The 15,656-nt window shown below is 47.7% G+C and overlaps 1 long non-coding RNA gene across 1 annotated transcript; it reads left to right on the top strand.

The window, feature by feature from the left end:
- The first annotated feature begins 8,929 nt into the window (after nt 1-8,929).
- On the top strand, nt 8,930-13,473 carry LOC115029241. Its single transcript, XR_003834812.1, has 4 exons — nt 8,930-9,134; nt 9,742-9,912; nt 10,273-10,295; nt 13,049-13,473. It is a non-coding gene; the product is annotated as an uncharacterized LOC115029241 (long non-coding RNA).
- Nucleotides 13,474-15,656: the final 2,183 nt, after the last annotated feature.

Below are 15,656 nucleotides of genomic sequence, written 5' to 3'. Positions count from 1 at the left end.
GATAAGTCTCGCTCTGTCACAGTGATATCTTGCTCCTAAGGAACCTTGGAATAGGGCCTGAGGTGTCCCCAGGGAATGGCACACCTGAACCCTTCAAGGACTGGGCCAGTCCGGTTGCTGTGAGTGGTGTGCATCATTCTGAGGGACAAGAAATAGTTTTCTCTATCTGCCTAGCCTCTTAGAAATGCCTTGGGTCATTCTGAGGTGTATGATGTGACAAATGTTTATTGAGGGTCCCCCTCCCCACCCCCCGAGCCCTGAAGCAACCAACTTCTACACTGGCCTGGTGGTGATGCTATGACCCCAGCTAGGCACTGGTAGTGATGTGTTAGTTCTCTGAGGCTGCTGTCAAAAAACAAGGGGCCACTGGCTGGCTAGAAACAATAGAAAGATTGTCTTCCAGTTCTAGAGTGGAAGTCAAATGTTGATAGGGCATTTCCCAAGAAGGCTCTAGGTATCTCTTCTATGCCTTTTCCTACCTCTCCTATGGCCAATAATAGAGGTCCTTGGCTGACACATGCCCAGATCAACTCAGTCTTCATCCCAGCTTCCCCATTCTCAGGGTAAATTGTCATTTATGACTGTGTCTCTTCTTATAAAGATGGCATCAGGGGCTTTGGAGATGCCCAACCAGCAAAGTGTCTGCCGTGCATGCAAGTCCTAAACTTGGATCCCGAAAACCTACATAAAAGCCAGGGTCAGAGGCATGTATCTGAAACCCTAGGCCTGGAGCTCATCAACCCACCAGCCTAGCCAATCAGTGAGCTCCACATTCAGTGAGAGACCTTGTCTCAAAACATCAGCTAGAAAGGGATGGCAGAAGACACTTGATATGGACACTTGGTCTCCAAGCACTATTCTCCACAAACACCATATGCATATACATGTATATGGATATTATGTATATATATATATATATACATATATATATACACGTTTGATACATATGTACATGTACATATCAGACATATAATATGTCAGACCAGGGTGCACTCTAAAGATGAGGCAGTAGACATGAATGATTAAATAAGCCTGTGGCTACCATAGAAAGAGCTCATTCATTTATTCTGAAAGTAGTTCTGAGGCATAGCAAAGACCTCAGCCCTGCCTCAGGGCCAGGCTGGTGGTCCTAATCTGCTCAGCTAAAGTATAAGCTGAGTACCAGCACTGGGAACGAGCATGCTTTTTCCTTAGCCTTCCTGACTCTTTCAGTAGCCTTTGTAGAATACTCTAACTCTACTGGTTACCATGGCAATGGCTGAGTGCCAGTATGGACATGTCTCAAAGAACCAGCTGTCCCTTCTGAGTTTCTGAGCTCATTCTCCAGGACCTCCATCCTCCAGTAATCCTGGGGCAAGGGAGACAGAGAAAGATCTTATAGTGAGTGATAGGGATGGAGTTTCTGCCACTCTTTGGGGACTTGAGTTGAGATTTAGGGTCTATGAGAAAGGAGATGGGGTCATTTGAATATGCTTGTCCCATAGGGAGTGATACTCTTTTAAGAGGTGTGGCCTTGTTGGAGGAGGTGTGTCACTGTAGGGGTGGGTCTCCTCCTATGCTCAGGCTACACCTATTGTGAAAGAGAGCTTCCTCCTAGCTGCCTGAGGATGCCAGTCTTCTGGTTGCCTTTGGAACAAAATGTAGAACTCTTCAGCTCCTTCTCTAGCACCATGCCTGCCTGGCTACTACCATGCTTTCCACCTTGATGATAATGGACTGAACCTCTGAACCTGTAAGCCAGCCCCAATTAAATGCCCATCATAAGAACTGCCCTGGTCATGGTGTCTCTTCACACCATTAGAAAACCTAAGACAGGAAATTAAGAAGAAACTTCAGGCCAACTCAGGTAGTTTGTTTTGAAAAGGAACCATTAGATTCTATTTCTTACAGCAGGCAATGAGCTCTGCTAACCTACAACTGGATGTTCATCTTCTAGAGAGAGGGCCATCAAGACTGAGGAGACGGCATAGCCAGTAATGTGCTCTCCCAACAAGCCTAAGAACTAAGTTCAAGCCCCAGGCCCTATGCTAAATACTGAGCACAGTGTTGTGGTACACACTTGTAATCTCAGCACTGAGAAGGTGGAGATAGGAGGCTTCAATGACCAGCAAGTCTAGTCTAATTGACAAGTTCCAGGCCAGGGACAGACCCTGTCTCAAAGGATGTAGGAATAATCATACAAGGAGCTGTCTAGGATGGGTACACATCCTCCTGACTGGGCTAGTCTACCGAAGCTATCCTGGCAGCAACCCACCTGTTCAGTGACATACTCTCTGCACATACAATGACAACCTGCTGTCAGAATTTTACCGAGTCCACTCCCACCTCCTCACACAAAGCCTGAGTGATAGCCTGGGTCTGGGCAGCACTGGTATTCCAATACCAGAGAAAGCCAGAACTTCCTAGATATTACCAGCCCCACCCCTGACGGATGGAAAGCAGGCTAGCCTTAGGAAACATACCAGTTCTCCACCTATGAAAATAACTTTCAAGAGCTTGTGTCCTGTGCACTTTCTGCACACCAAAACTTTGAGAGAGTCTGGTCGGTGCCACTGCATTAGCCCATTTTACAGATGTGTTACTGAAGTCTGCCTGAAGAAATGAAGAGGGTGACAGCTAGGGATGGTCCTATCATGATCTACACTAATGCAGTCACTGAGTTCAGAGTCACAGACTCCTCCCTTGCCTTTGGAACCCAGAGAATTTCAGAAAGTTGCAAATTGTATTTTCCCACAGGACAGGCTCTGGAGATAGGGCTTCCCCTCTGTCATCCCAGCAGGCTGAGCTTCATGGACATCAGACATCCCATGACGATGAACCTAAGATCGAGTTCCCATATTCAGCTGTAGCTGGGTGGCCTTGGGAAGGTCACGTAAGTCCTCTGAGCCTCGATTTTATCCCATATGGAAGGGGCTGAGGACAAGTGATCTACTGCCATGCCCACAAGCAGCAGAGCCAGCAAGCAACACTGTTGGTTTGTCTTGTCTGGACTCAGCATCTGCCCCCTAGGGCTCAATACAAGTTGGGCTCCAAACCACAGTGGCCTCAGGCTGTGAAGCCCAGTGGGTGATAACCACAATGTCTGGAAGCCATGTATAATCCACATGCTGCCAGCATGGTAGCGGTTTACACATTAACTAGTCCGAGGATAGCCTGAGAAGGTTCCGGGGAGCAGAGATGGGCTACAGCTGCCCAGGCCAGCTTGTGGTGAAGGGGAGGGGCACAGCTACCCTGTCATCAGGCCCTGGACCCTGGGCTGGCCCTTGCCAGGAGCTCACTAGATAGCTTTCTTTCACCCTGCCCTCTCTATGGCTCTGAGCAAAGCCAGAGGTTGGAGGACACCATGGGGGCTGGACTGGAAAAAGAGATTGTAAGAGTGCTGGCATGCACCTACCTCCAGGCTATCCTGAAGCCGAGGACTGGTTAACTGAGGACTACTGTGGGCTGCAAGCACTGGCCCACTCCAAAGCATAGCAGCTGGCTGTGTCGTTTCCCCATGTGTGTCTAGAGCTGCAGTTTTCCATCTGTGGGTCGTAATCCTCTTAGGGTTGCAGATCAGGTATCCTGCATATCAGATGTTTACCTTATGATTCATAACAGTAGCCAAATTGCAGTTATGAAATAGCAATGAGATAATTTTATGGTAGGGGTTCAGCACTTTAGGAACTGTATTAAAGGACCACAGCATGAGGAAGATTGAGAACCGCTGCTCTAGAGGAAACCTGGATTGTGCCCCTTAACCTTAATCCCTTGCCTCTTTCACTAAGAAAGAGCAGGGGGCCAGGATCAAATGCTCATTTGGTATTCTCTTCTCCTATTCCTTCTCTTCATTGTCTACAAAGAGTAAGTGTTAATATCATAATCAAGAGAGGGGTTTTCTGTGAGTTTAGGGTTCCTTTCCTTTACAGAAAGCATGAATGCCCACAGCAGTTAAACCATTTGCCTGAGGTTACACAGCTGGAAGAATGGCATTAACTCTACCATTCAACCCTATTGGAACCAGAGGTGCTCATTTCCTTGTAGGGTGAGGCCATGTCTCCCCTTTCTCTAGGACCTGGCCCTGAAGGTATGCCCACTCTAGCCTTGCCAGTGACCCCAGCTCTTCAGAGAACTCAGAGACATGGGTCCCTACCGACCTTAGGAAAGCAGCCAGTGGAAAGAGGTGCTGGCAACACCACCCCCATGCCAGCTCCACCAGCTCCCTGCTTATTCATTAATAAAAGAATGCCTGGGCTATTTGGGGCACCTGTAATTTTCTACTTGAATAACCAGGGAAGTGGCCGCCTGCCCGCTCCTCTGCCCTGCTCATGGCGCCAGAATGGAGGAAACGTGATCTTGCCTAATGTAACAGGAGCTGAGCCGAGCTTCACAGATGATTTCCCTGCCTTTTCCCCATTCTAGAGGTCCCAGTGTCCCCCGTACCTCTCCCAAAGGAGCCTTGAGGTAAAACCCAATCCACGTTTGGATGCTGGAGAGGAGGTGGCTTCTTCTAGATGCAGGAAGCAAATGCAGGTTGGCCATTTGCCAACTGTCAGCCTTTAGGCACTCGACACAACCTCTGAGCCCCAGGTCGTCCCTCTGGAAAATGGAAACACTCATTCCCTGTGGCAGGTTGGATCTAAAGAGACACTTGGTGTTTGGGGTGAGTGACCTGTTATTGCTACTGCACGTTTCAAGGATAAGAAGAGGGTCATTCTGGAATATTTGTGGGCTCGGAGAGGTCGTATGACTCAGGTAAGACCCTGTAGCTGGCAAATGGGGCAGAAGACAGAGAGCTGGAGCTGGGGTGATAGTTCCGTTGCTAAGGACCAACTCTACAACAAGTTCAAGTTCCAGAATCCAGTTTCCCCCTTTTAAATCTTGGCTTAGAGGTATACATTTGTAATCCCAAGAGACAAAGATGGAGCCCAGAGGTTCACTGGTTGGACAGCCTAGCATCCTCACTGAGTTCCAGACTGATGAGAGACCAAACGTATAAAATAATAAATTAATAAAAATAAAAAGTAGATGGTGCCTGTGGAATGGCACCTGAAGTTGTCCTCTGGCCTCTACATACATTCAGATACATGCTCCCCCATACACACACACACATAGTTAAAAATACAGGAAAGAAAGTAGCCCCAAGAACTTATAGGGTGCCCACAGACCCACAAAGTCTTGCCTAGGGCATAGGTGAGACCAGCTGAGATTCACCAAAGGTAAGCTCTTAGGAGAGTGAAGGTGACCTGTGTCACTCGAGGTCAGGCAGTGAAGGCAGACACCGGATGTTTCCTCCCATACACCCACCTGAGTCACCAGAAACCCTTTCCTTAGGGACACCGGTATGAGGCAGTTAGAGACCCCCTCCTGTCCTGCTAAGATCAAATCCCTCAGAATTTTCAGAGGAGAAAGTTTGCCAGGAGCCAGTCACATCTAAAGGACTTGGGAACTAGCCAGAGCTTTGCACACAAATTCTTCCTTAATAACAAGCAAAACCAGCCCCTGTATTAGACACGTGGGGAAGCAGACCAGGGACCCACAGAGAACTGCTTAGAGCTTTCACTACCTGCTGAGACAATGTGCAACCCTTTTCTCAGGAAGAGACTAGAATGCAGAATCTAAACAATGTCCAGGATAAGATCAGCCTTTTGTAGACAAACAGAGAAGTAAGATCATGGGACCTTTCACAAAAAAAAAAAAAAAAAAAAAAATTCAACACTAATGTCAAAATGACCCTGGGCCAGAGTCAGCATACGCAGAGTCTGAAGATTAAAGGCTGTGCTCACAAGACATAGCCTGGTGTTTGACACATCATAATTCCCAGTAAATGGCAGCTGTTGTTCCTCTAATGACTTTAAACTGCCTCACATACTGAGTTCCTACTGACTGTACAGCAGGGCCTATGGGAAGCCACCAAGTGCAATGATGAGCAAGAGCCATTCTCTCTGCAGCTGACTCACAGTATGGGTTCTTCAGCTCCTGCCTTGCTTGCCTCGTCTATGAAGTGGGGGTGCAGGCAGATCACCTCAGAGGGCCCTTTCTCTTGGGGAGTCTGAGTGTGTCTAGCATAGTCCAAGATAAGCTCTGAGCTAGAGCCAGTAAGAGGCAGTTAGAGATGGAATCAGATCTGCTGCCAACATGGGGATGTTCTTCTCTGGGTATAACAATGCTGGGCTGTGGGCTGAGCCTGAGCTCATTTTCCGAAGGAAACTTTCTGAAGAAATGTCTCCTAGCAACCGGCAGCACAAGCCCTTACAGAAGCACAAAGGCTTCCCTTCCTCAAAATCCCTCCTGGCAACCACTCATCTGAGGTGCGGGTGTGAAGAGGGCTAGTGCAAGGGCATCTGGTAGCTTGTAACACTGGGAGGACCTCTACCCACACCCACCATTTCCTTCTCAATAAGCAATCTAGCCTTGGTACAATGGCATGGCTTCAAGCCTGAACTCTAAACCCAGTCCTTATTAGCTGGGTGGCTTTAGGCAAATTACTTCAACCTCTTTAGGCCAAGTGACCACATTCTACAGTCCCACCTGTAAAATGTGAGTGTGAATTGTAGATGTATGTTACACTCAGACCTTCTCGGCAAAGCCAGAACACCCATCCATCCCACTGCTGGCTCACTTCACAGAGAAATTAGATCATGGCTGGTAGGGAGCACTGCAACCAATGGTGTTTGGGCTGGGCACACATCCAGGGAGCCCTCTTTCCAGTGTGCAATAGCCAATGACTAATGGTGGGGAGTATCGAAGTGCATTCCCGCTGCTTCAAGGGCATCAGTGCTGTGGCACCATGCCTCTCTAGATTCCCCATGACTGAGGCTGTACTCACAGGACCCCACATCAGTTGCTCAACCGCCTCCCCTGCCATACATAGTTGGTTCCCTGATTCTTTACTGGCCCCCTATAAGAACTGTCCTGCAATAAATCTTCTGCCCCAAGCAGACCCCTTCTCCTATCTCCTCCAAGCTACAGGGAGGATCCAGCAAAAGAATGCAGTGCCTACACATGGCAGATGCTCAGTTAGTTGGCACCATTACCATCCTTCCCCCCATTATTATCATAGTTAAGGCTGGGCCTGAGGCTCAGGATAGCCTTGGTGTGCAAGAAGCATTGCGTTTGGACTGGCTAACACAGTGAAGAAAGATTACCAGCCTCCTTGTATGCCTTACTTAAGAGTAGTAAATTATTTTTCCAATGAAAGCAACAAAAGTTCAATCTTTAAAAAACTCAAAGAATGCAAAGAACTACAAAATGAATTAATAAAAGAATAGAATCCCCCTAACACTTAAGTATAATTCCTGAAGAAGTTTTAAATTATATCCTTCCAAATGTTTTCTACATAGATATTTATATAATGCTGATATGCAGACACATATGTTCACATAAACATGTATAACTGATACATATAATTGCATATATGTGTGTGTAAATTTAAATATATAAGCAATACCAAAATATATAGTATAACACTACAAATGTCATATAGACAATTTTAGCCCCAACTGTACATTGTATAGAGGCCCCTATCTCAGAATATTTACTTTATTGACTATCTTTTTTTTTTTTTTTGGTGTATGGGTATGTATGTATACATGTTTGTGTATGTTAGTGTTTATGTTTGGGTACATGTGTACACACATGTACAAAGACCAGAGGTCAACAGCAAGTGTCTTCACCAATCACTGTTATCTTTTGAAACAGGGTCATTCATTAAATTCAATGATTTGGGCTATTCTGTCTGGCCAATGAGCTGCAGAGATCAGCTCATTCCCACCCCCAGGGCTGAGGTTACAAATGCATGCCTACCTTCTTGTTAATGTGCTGGAGAGCTGAACTCAAACCCTCATGCTTGTATAGGAAATACTTGACCAAAACTGAGCAAGTTTCCCAGCCCCAATCTTGTTCTTCGGAATAATCCTGGTTGGTGAACATCCTTGATCATATGTCTCTGAACATGGCTCAAGCCTTTAAAGCAAATTTTTAGAAATAGAACAGCACAGGTATTGGGGGGCTGGCTTGTGGCGCTTCCAACATTCTCTCCTGGAGTGGATCAGGGTGTCCACGTCCCCACACATTCTCCAACAGTCGTGTCATTGTGTTTTCGTTTTTGCCAGTCTGACAGGAGAAAAATAATGGGCTATTGTTGTTACAGTGTGTGTTTTCCCTTGGTTTCTGGGGAGGCCAAGCATCTCTTCTTACATTTGTAGGCTGTTTTAGGTTTTGCCTGCTGAGAACTACCCTTGTCCTGCATTGGCAAGGCCTCTCTAGGTATCTCCTCTCTTCCCTCCTCCCTGACCAGAATCATGGGCTCAGTGGCTCCCTGGGGTGTTGTTTCATAATCTTGCGAAGCTCTGCTTGCTGCTGGATAGCTGCCCAGGCCTGCAGAGTTTTAGCCCTCTGCCCTGAAACCCCTGGGTTAGGATTAGTGGGGATCTAGTTGCTTGGACTCCAAGCACCTCTCACCAAGTACCCCACCCCCATCCACATTCCTACCCCAAAGGGACAGCAGAAGCCAGATCCAGTTTCTCCCACGTCCCAAATCCACCCAACAAATACATTCCAAGAGTGATTATTAGTGTGACTTGAGGAATCTTTTCAGAATTTACCAGAACATTACTTTGAAGTCCAGTGCTCCTAAGAGGTTTAAAATAAGCCTAGACTCAGGTCAAGGTCTATCACAGTTGAAAACCTTCCAGCCACTGGCCCAAGAATTCCACTGGGTAACAGTCCAACTCTAGGTGGGGACAGTTGCCCATATACAGAAAGACACACGTCAGGTTCATGACTGAAAAATAAGTAAAAGGCCAGCCTCTTCCTCTCACAGAATGTGGGATGGGTAAGCCAGGCCTCATGTGAGGCACCAGCATTGACTTTGGACTCTGGGGCCTTGTCTGAGCAAGTGCAGCTTTGTTCTAAATACATATCTAACCCTGCCTGCCAGCGACATAAACTGACCCAGCTCCAGGCAAGACAGATGGCCAGTCACTGGGAAGGAATTTAGTACAGGAGTCTGAATTTGGTGCTCCCTGAAACCAGATTCACACAGCCAAACATCTTCTTCCAGTGAGTTTTCAAACGCATTCAAGGAATCACTGAGATCCACAAAGTACTGGCCAGAGAGGAAGAAAGAAGTAGAAACTCTCGAAAGAATGAAAGTGAGTGACTTTTCCTGCCTTTCCAAGGGTGACACTGGACGTTAAGAGAGGAGCCCAGTATGGTAGCTCCATCCCAGCTCATGAGGAAGGGAATGGCGGAGGAGGAGACAGTGGATGTGGAAGAGGAGAAAGTGGAGGAGGAGGGTAAAGGAGGAGGGGGAGGGAAGTGCATGAGGAGGAGGGAGTGAACGTAGAAGTGGAGGAGATGAAGGGGGTGGAAGAGGAAGAAGGAGAGAAGAAGAAGGTTGGAAGAGGAAGGAGTGAAGCGCATGAGGAGGAGGTTAAAATGCAAGAGGAGGTGGAAAGGAGGAGGTGGAGGAAGAAGAGGAAGTTGAGAAGAAAGAAGAAGTGGAAGGACGAGAAGGAAGGCAACATCTCTAAAGGAAAAAGTGAGCATCACCAGGCATGAGGGTAAAGTGAGTCTCTCCACACCACCCAAAGAACACATTACAACACTACTCTGTATTCTGTCTGGAAGGAGGGGCAGAGGGACGGAGGGACAGAGGGACAGAGGGACGGAGGAAGGAGTCTAAACTCCCATCAGAAAGGATCCACAAAACAAATCATGACTGACTCTTCCCTCCAAATGTTACCCAAACATGAGCAGTACAGTGAAGGTGAATTGCCAGTATGGACTGACACCCTTGGCTCATCGCTTGGTGCCTGCTTGGAGCAGCATGAAAAGTGCAAATTCACTTGCACATTTGCAAAGAATGGATCACAATCTTTCCACTGTCTTATAGAAGCAGAGCCAATTCCTGGGCCAACGTGTAAGAAAGTATGTACCATGGAGTCATCTGGGAACATGGGGTTGAGGAGTATGGAGATGTTAATTTTGGCTGGGCTATAAATACATCCACACCGGGTTAATCATTAGCAGCATGCTTTGCCCATCTGTCAGAACAAACCCCCCTGGAAAGCAAAGTCAAGCTGATGACCAATGGTAATGGAGGTGATAATGTGTGATTATTAAGTAGACTCATGGGGACTTGTTACAGGCCATCTGCTGTGTGTTTTGCTATGTAATCTTAAAGCCAGCCTGAACTGGTTACCCATTTTATAGGTGAGAAAACTGAGTCAGAGGTTAGGAAGTTTGTTAAGGCTATATCTGATCATAAAACCCTGGATCTTTCTGCAGGGCGTGTCTCAGGCTTGAAAGAGGTTTGTCCCATGGTGGGCTGGAATGTGTCCTGTGTGGTGGCTGCTCTACCATCTGTACTCACGCCTCCAGCTTTCCTCCTCTGGTCTCACAACTCCCCAGAGCTGCACAGTCCAGTGTGACCCACTTTAATTAAAATGTGTTCCAAGTAAGGTTTCAGGCTCTCCACAGCACTGGCCAGCCTGTGAGAGATGAATAGCCATCTGTGGCCAGCAGTGGCATCCTGACAGCACAGAAGCTTGTGCACGTAGAAGGGGCACCTCATCTCTCACAAGCAGAGCACTTAAGGAATCTGTCCTCTGAGAATCTGAGAACATGTCAGATGAGGAAACTGGGCATCACCAGCATCCTATATGCCCCCTTAGTTAGTCCTGCACCATGCACTACTGTGTCCCCCAACGGCAAGCTTTATTGCAACTTCTAATGCCCCAATGCCATAGAAGATAAACTAAGCACCCAAGAGTTCATGAGGGAGCAATAGTCATTATGGCTGTGGTTTGTATCTTTCTTTTCGTAGTATTAACCCTAGGGGGCCAGCATGTGGGCAGGGAGGCAAGCCTGGGGAGTGTGGAGCAAAATCACTTGTAATAGCCAAAAATTAAGACAATCTACATGTCCAACTAAAGGAAATTGTTTTAACAACACAAAACCATAAAAGTATGGGGCATCACTCCGCACTGCACACAGCCTCGTGTAAGGGAGTGAATGGAGCATGAGCTGACACAGAGACATCCCAGCTCAGTTTAAAGTGCTTGCCTGGCAAGCATGAAGACCTGAGTGCTATTCCCAACAGCTATTTCAGAAAGCCAGGTATGATGGTGCAAATGTATGATTCCCATTGCTGGGGAGGCAGAGGGCGTCGGATCCTTGGGGAACACTAGTCAGCCAGTCTGGCCTAATCAGCAATGGTGGCCAGGGCAGTGAGAGAGATGCTGTGTCCAAATGCAAAGTGGGCAGCACCAGGCATTGTCTTACAACCTCACACAAGCATGAGTATACACACACACACACACACACACACACACACACACAGAGACAGACAGACAGACAGACAGACAGACAGACAGACAGACAGAGAGAGAGAGAGAGAGAGACACAGAGAGAGAGAGACAGAGAGAGATGGAGAGAGAGAGACAGAGATAGAAAGACAAAGACAGGCAGAGACAAAGACAGATGATAAAAAAAATTAAAACCCCATGACATAAAAGGTAAGCTGCAGAGCTGGGCACTGTAATCTGAGTGCTTGGTGCACTGTCAGGATTCTGAATTCTAGGGCAGCCTAGGCTATCCACTGAGATCCTATTTCAAGCTCCCTAAACCCCTCAACAAAGAAAATAGAAAACAAAGCAAAACAAAAACCTACCAAGACTCTCATGAAGCCTCAAAAAGTAATGGTGCTGGGACAGTAGTGAGCTCAGGGCTCATGGAGATGGTGAAGAAAAATAGAATTCCACAGCCTTGTGTGCACCAGACTGTCCCGATGTGTGCCTCTGAAGCAGCAAGGGGTGCCTCATTACCTGTGCTAACTGTTTTGCAAGCTTTTGAGAGGCTAAAACACCCTAATCACCAAGACCAGGTGTGGAAAGGAATGGAGGCTCTCAACCTCTGGCTTAGGCAGGTAAACAGCCTGGATCCTTGAGGGCAGTTTTCTGGGCTTCCAGGGAGAGCCTGGGATGAGTTCCAAGCCAGCCTGAGCTATATAATGAGATTCTATCTGAAAAAAGCAGTGAGAAGACTGTAGAAGCAGGAACTGTGGCCGTTTCCTTCTCTGCTATGCACCTAGGCTACGAACCCAAGCGCAGAGGACTGAAGCCCAGCATGGGGAGCTGCCCCAGAGTTAAGCAGCAGCTCCCATGGTGCTAGCCCTTTAATGGGATCACAGAGTCTGTTTTCCTTATCCCTGGGAATAGAGGAGCAAGAGACTGGCAGATGTCTCCTTACACAATAGGACAACTTTCTGAAGGCAAGAAGGCGGGCAGAAGGCACGGGTGGTCCTTGTAATACACAGTGACTATGGCCTCACTGAGTGGGTAGTCCATTGGGGTGGAAGTCAGGACTCTTGAGTTAAAAACATTCAAGCTTTAAGATTAGCTTAGTGGGAAGAGTGGTTCAAACTAACCCTATAGGAAAGGGTTCTTTAGCTTCCTCCTCTGTCAAGTCAAGTGAAAGCCAGGCATGGGGAGGCCCTCCTGTAATCTCAGCACACAGGAAGCTGAGGCAGGAGGATGTGAGTGCCAGGCCAACCTAAGAATCAAAGTGAAGCTGGTGAAATGGCTCAGAATAGAGGTGTTTGCCCCACAAGCCTGGTAATTTTAGTTCAAGGTGCAGTGAACAACTGTAATCCCATCATTGATGTGGTGAGATGGAACAGAGACAGAAGAAATGCCTAGGAGCCTGAAGTACACAACATGGCAGAAACAGGAGAAACACTGCGTCACAGCCAGGAGAGAAACCAGAACCAACAGCAGATCTCTACACGCGGATACTCACACATCTTATGTACAGAAGGGCCAGGGGACCCTAAATCAAATCTACTCACAAAGTTCAACTTGCATCCTTCCTAGGGCATTAAACAGGAACCTCACTCTCTTAGTCTCAAAGGACTGTCAGGAGGCTTAGCTGAGACCTTACTAATGCTGGCTTATCAGGAGTCCAGGGCCAGCCTGAGGTCACAGATATTGTTAGAGTTATTAAGCTATCGGTGTGTAGTATGTGACCCCTCCCTCAACACGCTCAGTCTCTACTCTCTTGACAGTGACAGTCTAATGAAGAATGGCAGTTGAAAAAAGAAATGCACCCAGAGGCAGACATCGTGTTAAGGAAAACAACACCCTGAAGAAGCCATACCCTCTTCCCCAAGTTCGGGACTGACACCCACTTGTGGTGCAAGTCTGCTCATGTCTCTGTGATGAATTTCAGGGCTCAGTATGAACTAGTGTAGTATTACCCAAGAATAATTTCAGTAACAAATTGTCTGGATCAGACTGGCCTCTGGGCATGTCTATGTCTTGATGATATTACTTGATGTGGGTGGCACTGCTCCCTGGTGAACTGAGGTGTGAGCTGAGATGTGAGCACCCACTTGTATCCTGTCCCTGATTTAGAGATCTGTGTGATGTGCCTGACTCCTTCAGGTTCTGCAGCTTCCCTGCCAACGGGGTACCACAACCTGGAACTGTGAGCTGAAATAAACCCTTTCTCCCCTGAGTTGTTCTTGTCGGAATATTTTATCACAGTAACAGTAACAGAAAGGGAAACTAGGGCAGCCTCCCTCTGCCCAGCAATTCAAAGCATTATGCACAGACACTTGCTCAAATGTAAAAAACATTTACCTGGTGAAGATGTCAAAGCACAGCCTATAAATGCTGCAAGCACCCTTGGCAGTGTCTCCCCTCCCTGACAGGCCAAGGCTCCTCAGCCAGGTATCTACATGACAATGTGGGCACTCAATCAGCTACCATAGAATGGATGTTTTTTGTGCTGTCCAAAAGCCACAATGTATTACTAAATAAACTAGAAAGCCACTTAGCAACAAAGAAGAATGGACCAGAGACGCAACTATACACTCAAACTATCAAGAAAGAAGCCAACCCAAGCAGCAAATTGTCCAGTCCATATTTTTAGTAGTGACTCGTGTAGCCATGACTGACCTTGAGGATGACTTTAAACATCTGATCCTCCAGCCTCTATCTCCTGAGTACAGGGATCTCAGAGTGCACCAGGCCCAGACCCAGTCCCAGACCCAGTCCCAGGCCCAGGCCCAGGCCCAGGCCCAGGCCCAGACCCAGGCCCAGACCCAGTCCCAGGCCCAGGCCCAGACCCAGACCCAGACCCAGACCCAGACCCAGACCAGGGCCCACTGTGGGGCAAGTCTATGGGGATTCATTTTGGATGTCTGTCTGATAACTATGTCATTGTCATACTAGGACATAATGTGGCAGAGTGGAAAGGGGGGACTTTAGGGGACAGGGCCATTGAGGACACAAGCCACCAGCTCCTAGAGACTCTCAGCAATAGGGCATGGAAAGGATGCAGATGGTGGCCTCGGGAGGTACAGGAGAGACACAAATGCCCTCGGCTGAAGCAGAGCTGTGTTCAGCAGGGCTTGGGTATTTTACACGCCAAGCTGTAGCTGGTCTTTGCTACTTTGTGAGTTCTTCTTTTTCCTGCCCTTTATTCCCCAGGTTTCACGCCCTAACATTGGAAAGGAGAGAAACAAGAATGGATCCCTGAATCTAATTTTGTTCCTTTTGTTTCTTCTTTGACCATGGCTTCTAACAAACCGTAACCAACCTCCCTAAATGACCAACAAACAACCACCCTGCCTCTTAGGGTCCCTAGCATTTATATACCCTCTGGAAAATTCCCAGAATTCCAAATGTCATATAATCGCAGAAAAAAATCTACAGCTGGCAAAACCACACTTCTACTAGAGCACGAAGCAAATCATAGTCAGATGCTGCAGACAGCCCAAAGCAGCCCCGCATCCCTGCACCTGGGATTAAGGTTAAAGTAAAACCTTACTCTTATGTTTCTGTAGTTTTAAAAGAAACCAGTATTCCAAATTTCTCAACAATGTCACTACTCCTGGCAAAAGCAGTGCCCCTGAGGATCATGGGTGGAGCTGGCACCTGCCAGTCTGCTGGTGGTTAATGACTGCATGAATTAATTGGCACAATCTGGGCAGAAGGCTGTGAGTTACAGGACTGCATCAGCAAAGACCCAGGTGGCTTTTCTGAGCTACCTTGCTTTGCCAGTGTCTGGGGGAGAAAAGCCCACTCGTCTACCAAGCCCACTCAGCAAAGGGGCACCCCTCTCCCCAGCCCTGGCCACCTTGCCCCACGGGGGGGCTAGCTTTATGCCCGATGGGCTCTCCATTTTAAAAGCCTGGCAGGTGTGCCAAGGGCATTTTTTTAAAACTCCAGTCTGGGAGCTGCACTATCTTTGTAATGCTAAGGCCGTGTGTGAGACCCAGTCTGCTTCCCAGCTCTGTGTGGGGAGACGCAGAAGAGTTTGGAAGTCCTTCCAACTCCCTGGAGTAGGTCCTTTTTCTATGTCCCAGAATTTTCTTCCATGGATGACGTTACTTGTGCCCTCAATCCCTTTGTGAAGGCAAACAAAAAGAAGCCTGACCAGTCCCCAAACACTGTCCCTCTTCTCTGTCTTCTTTGGTGGCAATGCTCAAAATGGTAAGCCTCTGGGGACTCCAGTCCCTCCTGTCTATCCCACAGTGCCACACAGGGAGCAGGCAGCCTCCCTTGATTTGTCTGTGGAGCTACACAGTAGCTAAAAACTGTGAAGGTCACAGACAAGAAGAGCCCAGGGGACACAACAACACAGCAGACTCTGTGGTATCCTGGAGA

Source organism: Mus caroli, chromosome 14 (genome assembly GCF_900094665.2).
Source record: "Mus caroli chromosome 14, CAROLI_EIJ_v1.1, whole genome shotgun sequence".
Classification (NCBI taxonomy): Eukaryota; Metazoa; Chordata; class Mammalia; order Rodentia; family Muridae; genus Mus; species Mus caroli.
This window is presented reverse-complemented; position numbering and strand designations above follow the sequence as displayed.